Below are 10,901 nucleotides of genomic sequence, written 5' to 3'. Positions count from 1 at the left end.
TATAAAGGATATAGATTATAATACGTATAAATTAGGCTACTAAATTTATAGCTCCTTATAGCAAAGTGTAGTATCTTAGGAGGCTAAGTAGGGTTATAAAAGTTATTATATCTCTACTTTTTTTGTCTAGTAGAACTTAATTATATCTAGAGAAGATATTAATAAGTAATAGGAGTTAGTATATTGTAAAGTCCTTTATAAAGTTATCTGCTATAAGAAGTAGCCTACTGTCTTATAGCGTTACTCTATTAATCTTTATTACTAAGTTAATTAGTTATATCTTACTATCTTTCTTCTAAATAAGGAAGAAAGGATTATAGTACGCTACGTAGCTCTGCTTAAGGGTGCTGCGCTCTAGGCAATCTTTAAGGATTTTAATAACCTCTATCTTAAGCGCTCTTAGGATAGGAATACTTCTTAATTACTAGGCTTAATAAGGTACTGTCTTAATAACTTATAGAGGGGTAACTAATAGTTAGATAGAGTTAACATACTTAAAATCCTAAGCTAAAGCTTGCTCTCTTGCTATTAAGATTAAGGATAGGAGTTTCTTTTCTTATAGGAGTAAGTAATCTACTGTATTAATAATAGCTTTTAGTCTTTCTTTTGTTAGTTAAGTACCTTTCTTAATTTTAAAGAACTTAGGGGTTATTAGGTCTGTAAATAGGCTTTTAGAATTAGGGTGTAGGTCCTCTTTAACCTCTGCCTAGGCTTTAAGTTTCTATTCTAGGTTACCTTCTAGTATTAATCTATCTAATAGAAAGTTATTAATAGGATTAATTTTCTTATTTTTAGTTTTATATATTATATAGACTTCTTCTATAAGATAATTTAATTTTTAATCTAAGAGTAAAGTAGGGGATCCTATTAAGGTAGAAGAGATTCTATATATAAGAATAGCGTAATCTACTACTGCTAGGACTTCTAGACCTTTATTATAAGCTAATTTTCTAGGTTTTTTTTTCTATTTTTGTTATTTTCTTAGTAAATTAAGTCTATAAGTATAATATTAAGAGTCTAGAGAGTAACTGTTACAGCCCTCTAAATAATTTAAAAGTTTTAAAATAGTCTAAATAATACAATTTATCTATAGGCTTAGGGAAGACTTTATTAACGCTTCTAATATATTATTAAAGGTGTCTCTAATACTATTAAAGACTGCTATTACTTCTTTATTATTATCTAATTAGTTATTTATTTCTTTTAGTATAAGGTATATATTATTTTCTCTAATTTTCTATATATTTTATTAGTATTATATACTTCTAGGCGTTATTTTAATTTCTTCTTCTTCTTCTTTATGTTTAGCAGCAAGATTAGTTCCTATAAAAGCATCGCTAGTTACTACATTAGGGTGCTTAGTAACAGCACCTATTTCCCCTCCCCTATAGGAAGTAATCTTAATTACTAAACTCCTAAGAAACAATCTATATCTAAAATAAAGTTAGGAAAGTAAGTAGTAAATACTTCTATATAAAACAATAAGGGAATATATATCTTAGTATTCTTAGACTAAAATAGACCTATAATCTAGTTCTAGGAGTATTCTAGGGCTATATAAGTCTTTAGGATAAATAGTGTACTAAGGACTAGGTCCTTATTATAACTAGTATCTAGGTAAATAAAGAAGCTAATATTCTTAATTTAGTAGTTACTAAGGTAGACGTCTTTTATAATTATACTTAAGAATTAAATACGCTTCTTATAGTTAGTAATACCTTTAATCCTAAGCCTAGTATAGACTATACTATTAGAAAGACTAATCTATTAGATAAAAGATTTACTAATAAGGTTAATTACTAATCTGCTGTTAATAATACCTCTATTCTAGGAATTACTACTCTGTTATAAGGTAATAGTAATCTACTAATAAGTAATAATAAAGTTCTAAACTGTAATACGTTATAAAGAGCCTAAGACTTCTTACTTAGTATAGTTATTAGTAAAGTTAACTTCTTTAAAGACTATATTAATTAAATTAACCTTAAAGTCTATAGTAAGGGTCTAAGAATTACTTAAAGAAGTAACAGGCGCTAAGCGTAAGGTTATCTTATTAGTAAGAAAACTAGAAGATTAGTTCTAGTCTTCTATATAGGCTTTAAGTGTTCTATCTTAATTACTAACCTTATTAAAGTATTATATAAGGGACTTATCTGCTAGGATAAAGACGTTATAAGGGTTATAAGCTTGCTTTTCTTTATATTTAGTAATAACTGCCTTAGCTTACTTATAGACAGCAGTGTTATATTACAGCTAGGCCTAGTAAAAGAAATCTTTAGGAATTAATAACTTATTATTAGTTCTTTTATTAAGTAATTCTAAGGTAAGATTATAACTACTATTAATAGTAAAGCCTTTAAATAATACTAAATCTTAAGCTTTAAAGTCTTCCTTTAAAGGTAAGGTAACTAAAGGAGCTATGTAGTCATCTTTATTACCTATAGTGTCTTCTTCTAATTTAATAACATAGTCTGTTTCTATTTCCTCCCCTAGTAATTAAATATTAGGGATTATAGAAGGTTATAGGACGTGTCTCTAATAAGTTTTATAAGGTTCTCTTTAAAAGGACGTTACCTTAGTCCTTTTAGCACTATAGATATATTTAGTAGGGTCTAAAATAGCTAAGATAAGGAAGGCTTTAGTGTAGTCTTTTATAAAGGAGATTTCCTTAATATAATTATTATTTATAGATCTATCCTTTTAAGACTAAGACTTATAGTAGTCCTTATAGGCCTTAATGTTAGATTCTAAAGAAGGGAACATTTCTCTTCCTAGGATTTAAGCCGCGTTAATAATAGTTTTAAAGCTCTTTAGGTAAGTTAGGATATAGAAGAGGATTATTTTACTGTTAGGCTATCTTCTATTACGTCCTTTATTAATAATACTTACTTTAATAAGTTACTTTAAATCTTCTAGGCTACTAAAATACTAATAAGGGGCTTTATAAAAATAAATACTATAAGTAAAGTAATATTAAGTAGTAGTATAGCTAGTAATAATATAATTTATTACTTTATAAAACTAATAGTAGTTATTTATATAGAAGTAATTATAGTAATACTATTATTAGGGTTAGTAACTTTAGTAGCTACTTTAGCTAAAGCTACTATAACTACCTTAGCTAAATCTATTACTACCTCCCCTAGGAAAGCCTCCTAGGTTATAATTATTATTTCTATAGGCCTAATAATTATATAGAGGAGGGTATCCTTAATTTATTAGATCTAAATTACTAATATTAAGAGTTATGTTATTATTAGGCTTAATAACTTAGTTAAGAACCGCCTAGATCTTAGCTTATACTGCAGCCTTATTAATAGATAAGTTATATATATCTTTTACTAAAGTATTAACTACTAAAGTTATTACTTAACTAATAGTAACGTTTAACTTCCTTTTTAAGGCTTTTATCTTATTAGTAGTAGTCTTATTATTAGTAAGGGATTTAATAATAGTTAGCTCTAAAGTTATTACTTTAGTAAGCTCCTTTAGTACTAGCTACCCCTTTAACTATCTAGTTAATACCTCTTTAACTTTAACCTATTTCTTTAAAGGTATATTAGTCACTTTATAATAGAGATTCTTTATAAGGCTTCTTAATACTTAATCTAAGAATTAACAGAAGATAACCTATATAAGCTCTAAATTAGTAAGAGTTAAATTACTACAGGCTTAAGCTTTACTCTTTAAGATCTAAATTATTAATAAAAGAGTTATTATTCTATTAAGGTTATTATCTTTAATATAATTACTAATAGCTAGATTATAAAGCTCCTTATTAGGGTTCTAATAGGTTTTTAGGTCTACTAATTTATAACTCTTTATTAACTTATCTCTAATAGTCTTCTAAGAGTAATACCTAGCTACAAAAGATTCTACTACTTCTATATAGTTAGGAACGTAGTATATATAAACTTCCTTGATCTTGTCTTTTTTAGGCTTATATAATAGGGTTAAAAGATAGTTATACTCCTTAAGGAAGTTAAAGATATTATTACCCTTAAATCTAGGAGCTCTAGGTAAGTAAGGGGTTATAAGAGTAATTGTTAGCTGCCTAGTAAGGAGCTTAGTAATCTATATAAAGTTAGCTATAGTTAAAACAGCTTCTAGCTTAGGTAAATCTATTAACATAACTAAATCTATAGATTTTATAAATATAATAGTGTTATTATCTTTATCCTTAATAACTGCTTAGGCTTAAATAGTCTTAAAAGAAGGTCTATTAAAAGGAGCTATCTTAAGGCCTTTACCTTTAGAAGATAAGGATCCTAGCTTATTACTAGTAGAGTTTAAGGATAATATAACAAAATAGGTCTATTAATAAATAAAGAAAAAAGAAAATAAAAGCGCTATAGTTCTCTACAGACTATATAAAGTCTAAGGAAATCTTAATATATTAATTATTATTATTTTTTAATATAGGTAACTTTTAACCCTTAGCCCTATATAGATATATAATTTCTTTTTATTATAATATAGCTACTTCTTAGGCTATTAGTATCTTCTAGTTTAATTATTAATATCTTTTTAATATTTTTCTCTATATTTTAGTTTATTAGTATATCTAACTAGTGCCCTTACTACACTTATTAGCTTAATAAGACTACTGTTTTTAAGGTTTATTAGTATAAAGTAGATCTATAAATAGCACTTACTATCCTAAGACTAATATTATTTTACTACCTCCTGTTAAGAAAAGTAGGGATAATTATAACGTATAACTATTACATACTAACACTATAGTGTGTTTTAAAAGGAGGATAAGAAATATATACTTAATAAATATAAACGTAGGGGTAAGGTAATCTATTTTAGGGTTTTCTATATACCTATCTTAATTCTTTCTAAAGTGTATAGCCTTTACACTTTTTAGTTAGATACTTCTTTTTGTTAAGGATTACTTATTAATAATAATACGTTATGTTATGTTAATTTTAATATCGTTTAGACTATATAGAAAAGCCTAGACTTACACTTTAATATTTTTAAAGAACAGAATCCGCCTCTAGGCACTATTATAAATAGGCTAGGGCGCTAGGCCGCTAGTAAAGGAGAAAAGGAAAAAAAAGGAAAAAGATATAAAAACCACACCTACCTATAATAACGTTATAGTAAAATAAGAATTATACTAAAAGATAGCCCTAATAATTCTTAGATCTAATCTAAAGAGATAACTTTAAATAGATAGAGTGCTAGGAGGTAATTACTAAAAAGGTACTTTCTCTAAAGGTAATAAGAATAATAGGTATAGTAATAACTATATTAATAATAGTAATACTATAGTATAGTTCCCCCTTGCTTTATATGTCTAATAATTATAGCTTATAACCCCTAAGTAAGTTATTATATACTTATAACTGCTAGCTAAACCCCTAACCCTAATTATACTACTAGCTAACTATAGAGGGCCTTATAACTAGCCTTACTATCTCTAGGGGTCTGCCTTATAGTTATACTAGCTATTATACTTATAGTTAACTTAATATTAATTATTACTACTATTATTACTAGTAATAAAGTATAACTATAGCTTATAGTAAAGAAGTAAATTTACTATACTACTATATAGTTATATATAAAGGCTACTAAAGGTAAAAAGTAGATTAAAGATAGTAATAAAGTATTTAGGTATACTATAGTAGTAAGTAAGTAATTACTTATAGTAATCTTTATTATATAAAGTGCTATTATAAGTAGTTACTTATACTAGCTAGGTAATTTATATAATAAGTACTTTAAGCACTTTAAGTTTATATAAAGGGGTTAGCCTAATTACCCTTTATAAGGCTATATATAGTGTATTTTAGGCACTTAGTGCCTAAACTAATTAATCTTTTAGTAATACTAGAATAGTCTATTAATAGGCATAGCATACTACCTATACCTTTATAATTATTTAGGCACTAAGTAGGTCTTCTAGCTGTTAATAGGGGCTAGGTTTAAATCCTACCTGTTAAGACTCTCTTTAGTATAGGCCTTAAGGGGCTAAAGGTTATTAATTAGTAGATTAGTTAGCTAGGTATAAATAAGGGGCAGCTTACGTTAGGCTTAGAGGGACTAGGTGTAAGGAGGTAATATCTAGTAGCTATTACTAGACGCTAGGCTGCCTAGGGCCTTTAGGGTTAACATAACCTTATGCTCTAGCGTATAGTTACTAGCGCTAGTGCACGTAGGCCTAAAGCGACTTAGGACGCGTCGTATTAGAAGGGGGGTAATTATAAGGGGGTTAGCCTAGTTACCCTTTATAAGGCTATGTGTAGTGTATTTTAGGCACTTAGTGCCTAAACTAATTAATCTTTTAGTAATGCTAGAATAGTCTATTAACAGGCGTAGTATACTACCTATACCTTTATAGTTTACTCTTACTAGCGTTTTCTTTAGTAATTAAGTTAAAGGAGGTATAGTAAAGCTTAGTAAGGTGTAAAAGGTATACTTTATTACTTTTAAAGCGTTATTTAAGCTTTACTATTATTATATTAAAATTATTAAAATAACTAAGTAATAAGGTAGTATAATACTTATATAGCTCCTTTTTAAGTATTACTATTACTACTATACTATAGTGGTTTTATAGTATGCCTATATAGATATAAAGATTATAAAAAAATAGTAACTTTAAGTTAATAGTCTTATATAGGCTACTACTATATATTAAACCTAGGTTATTTATATAGAACTTTATTAAGTCTATTAATTACCTTAGCGTTAGGCTACTTTACTTACTTATTATAGTAGTAGTTATAGTAAGCGTTACTATAGTTAAAAAACGTAGCTAGACTTAAGCTTTATATATTATTACTATTATCTAAGGTTTCTATAGTAATAAGGCTAGAGGAGGTATAAATAATAGATTATTATATAAGGTTACCTTAGTAATTACTAGTAATTTATAAGTAACTACCTACTTAGTTACTTTAGCTATAAGTATAGCCTTAATAAGTAACACTACTATATTAGTAATATTTTTATAGAAATTAGTATTTATTAGCTGCTTCTTAAACCCTTTAGTTTTATAGGTAACAGTAGCTATTATCTTCTTATTTTATATAACTTACTTATTATTATAAGTAGCCTTATAAAGTTATAATATAACTATTAAATTCTTTAATTAGTTAATTTATACTTCTTAACTAGTAAGGTAGTTATATAACTCCTTAGTTACCTTATATAGTAACACTATAAAGTCCTTAGTTAACTAATCTTTAAAGTTAAATTACGCCTTTTCTTAGAGGATACTATATAAATAGTTATAGTATTTATACTTAGAGATATAAAACGTAGTAATAGTAGTAAGTGTATTCTTCCTCTTAGTAGCTATAAGATCTTATAGTAACTTAGTAATATAGTCCTTCTGCTATTAGTTAGTAAGGATAAACTCTTCTAGCCCTTCTAGCACTTAGTATTTACTTATAATTACCTCTACTTACTTAGCTACGTTAGGCAGTAGTATATACTTAAAGTAAATTACCTTAGGCTGCCTAGTAGCGTTATTACCTTATACGTTACTTACGCCTTTTTTACCTTAGTAGCTTATCTTAGTTACTTACTTATAATTACCCTTTATTAGCCTAACTACCTCTTAGTTATATATATTTCCCTTAACTACTATTAAAAGGTATATATATCTATTAGGGGATTTACTACTAGTAGTATAAGTAATTATAAAGACTTATAGTTAAATAAAAACTTAAAAAAAGAAGGCTTATAATAGGCTTATAAATAATAAAGGCTATTATATTAGTAATATAAAATAACTTAAAGAAAAATAAAAAAAGATATTTAAAAAAAAGAAAGTTAGTAAGCTTTATAGGTTTAATAAAAAGAAGGTAAAAAGTAAATAATTACTAATTAATAATAAGTTAGTACGTAAAGTAAGGTGTTTTTTATAGTTAAAAGTTCTTTTTATAAAGTAATAAGGCTTATATAAATAGATATAAATTACTAGGCCTTTACTAACTATAGGAGGTTAGGTATTATTATCTTAGTAATTAACCTATAAGGGCGTGTAGTATAACGGCGTTATAAGGGTATTTATAGTAACGTTTTTTAGTAAGGCCTACTTTAGGCCTCTATAAGCAGTTAATAACGTTATTACCTCTTCTTATAATACCTTACTAATCTATAGTATTTTTAGTAGTAGTTATAGTAAAGTTAACTACTAATTAGTGTTAGTTTTACTAGGTTAGTAATATAGTTAACTATATGTATTAATAGGCAGTAATAAATAATAAGGGTAAATACTAGTTCTAATTTATATATAAAGGAAAAGAAACTATTATAGGATTATATAGTAAATCTACTGCGTAATATCCCTATAAATCTAGTAGATCTATAGTAAATCAGCCGTAGTTATTCTGGCCGTTTAGCGTTAATCTATACTACTAATATCTAGGCAATAGTTAACATTATAATAATTACCTAGTTATATAGGGGAGGAGATAAAGAGACTATCTACTACCTAGAGGTTAGTATAGTTATAACTACTAGATTTAATTTAACTAACTAAATCTACTTTTCTTAAGGTTACTTATCTTATTAGCTATAGTATTTATAATAAGTAGCTTATTAACTTTATTAACTTTATTAACTTTATTAGTAACGTATAGTAATTTACGCTATTAGTTAGAGCTAGTAAAGTTACGTCTGCTATACTTATAGTACTATTATATAAGTAAGAAAGTCTTTATTAACTTTTATATTAACACAGCCTTCCTGGCAGCCGTTACGGTTCTAACAAGATAAAGCTAGGCTGCAGTAGTGTCGTGAAGTGACGTAGTGTGTAGGCGAAGCGTAACAGCAGAGCAGTGAAGCAAGACGAACAATAACAAGGAGCTAAACAAGTGACACAGGACAAGATAGGTAACAGATAGTAGGTGTATTCATGGTTGACCCTCCTTCTGTGAAGGGTCACCTACTGAAGGGATATATACCCAGGGCACACGTGACGTATCACGTGTGTGTCAGGTATCTAGTCCCTGCTATCTATCTGTCTCCTAACTACAGGCACTTACCACCTTGTCCTGTGACATATATAGTGCTAATAAGGGATTTAGGTATACCTTTTTCTTTATACTACTTTTTTAGTATACACTAGATAACTACTAGGCTTAATAAAGAGCTCTATAGTTATTAAAAGGCTACATTAGTACTACCTTTATAGCCTTATTATTACCTTTTAACTTTAAGAAACTACCTTATAAAATCTTATACCTTTAGTAACTGCGCTATAGGTAACTGCTCTCTAGGCTATAGGGGTAATAATAATAGCACTTTAGTCTCTCTTACTAAATACGTTAGTAATAAGTTAATTAATAAAGTAATAGGTATATATTAATACTATTAGATTAAAAATAGCTACTATTATAAAGGTAATTAATACTACTACTATATAAAAAGGCTAACTTTTTTACTACTAAAAGATAAATTAACTACTATATTACTAGTAAAGTTATTTATAGTTAGTAAAGATAGTCTACTAGTAGGATTTTTACTTCTTTTAAATCCTACTATAGAGGGTAAATTACTTATAACTTTACCTTATATAGGTAAATTATCTTTTTTTACTAGCTGCTAGGTAACTATAACTATAAGGCCTAGTAGTAGATCTTTTAAAGTTATATTTACCTTATAATAAAGTATTATATCTTACTAGGCTTTAAGATTATAAGTAAGTAACTTATAGTAGACTTTAGTAATAACTAAACACTAGTTAGTACTATTACTTACCTTTATATTATTATAGTAACTTACGTAATCTATATACTTATAATACTTTATTAGATTATACTATAAATCCCTTTTTATATCCCTCTTTTAGTTAATCTTATCCCTTATTAAATTTATTACTATTTTTTTTAAATTAATATATAACAGTTAGCTACTATAATCTAGTTACTTACTATAGTTAATTACCTTACTATAGTTAATTAGCTTACTATAGTTAATTAGCTTACTATAGTTAATTAGCTTACTATAGTTAGGTTACTTACTTTTTAACTTTATAGTAAATTATAACGTACTAAATACTAATATAACTAAACTAGTAGAGTATATAAGATCTATACTAAAAAAGATCTCTTAAGTCTTATAGCTAAGGTTACTTAGTTATTAGCTAAATTTAGACTATAGTAAGGTAGGCTATTTCTTATCTACTTTACTAAAGTTATTACTATAGTAAATATTATTAACCCTCTATATAGTATACTGCTTTTTACTAAACTTTACTATTATCTATAACTTTAAGAGCTAGTATTACTTAGTAAGTTACCTTTAAAGGTAATCCTTTATATCTTTTAAGATTTACTTTTTTTACCTTAACCTAATTATTATACTTACTATTAACTAACTTATTAATTACTATACTATTTAAAAAGGCTAGACTTATAATATAGATTTAATACTATTAAATTAGAGGTTAAAAGTAAAGTATATTATTATATTAGTTAGTAGTAAAGTAGTTACTATAATAGCTACTTACTATTACTATAGTAATAGTAATAAAGTTTATAATAAAGTATTAAATAGATTTAGTATAAATAGTACTTATTATATAGGCTTTTTATTATTATAAGTAAGCTTATTACTATTATTATTATTACTATTACTAACTTCTTTTTTATTATTAATAGTTACTTAGGCTACTATTAACTTTTATAGCGTCTTAATAGTTATTATTAACTTCTTTATTACTACTATAGCTACTACTAACTTCTTTACTACTACTAACTTCTTTATTACTACTATAGCTACTACTAACTTTTTTAGCGTCTTAATAATTATTATTAATTTTATTAACTTTACTACTAGTGCTAGTACTATTACTATAAGGCGCTTAATTACTATATATAATAATCCTTTATAGGCAGCCTTATAGGCTTAAGTACTATTAGCTAGTAGTGCTA

This window comes from Colletotrichum graminicola (genome assembly GCF_000149035.1).
Source record: "Colletotrichum graminicola M1.001 genomic scaffold supercont1.20, whole genome shotgun sequence".
Taxonomy (NCBI): Eukaryota; Fungi; Ascomycota; class Sordariomycetes; order Glomerellales; family Glomerellaceae; genus Colletotrichum; species Colletotrichum graminicola.
This window is presented reverse-complemented; position numbering follows the sequence as displayed.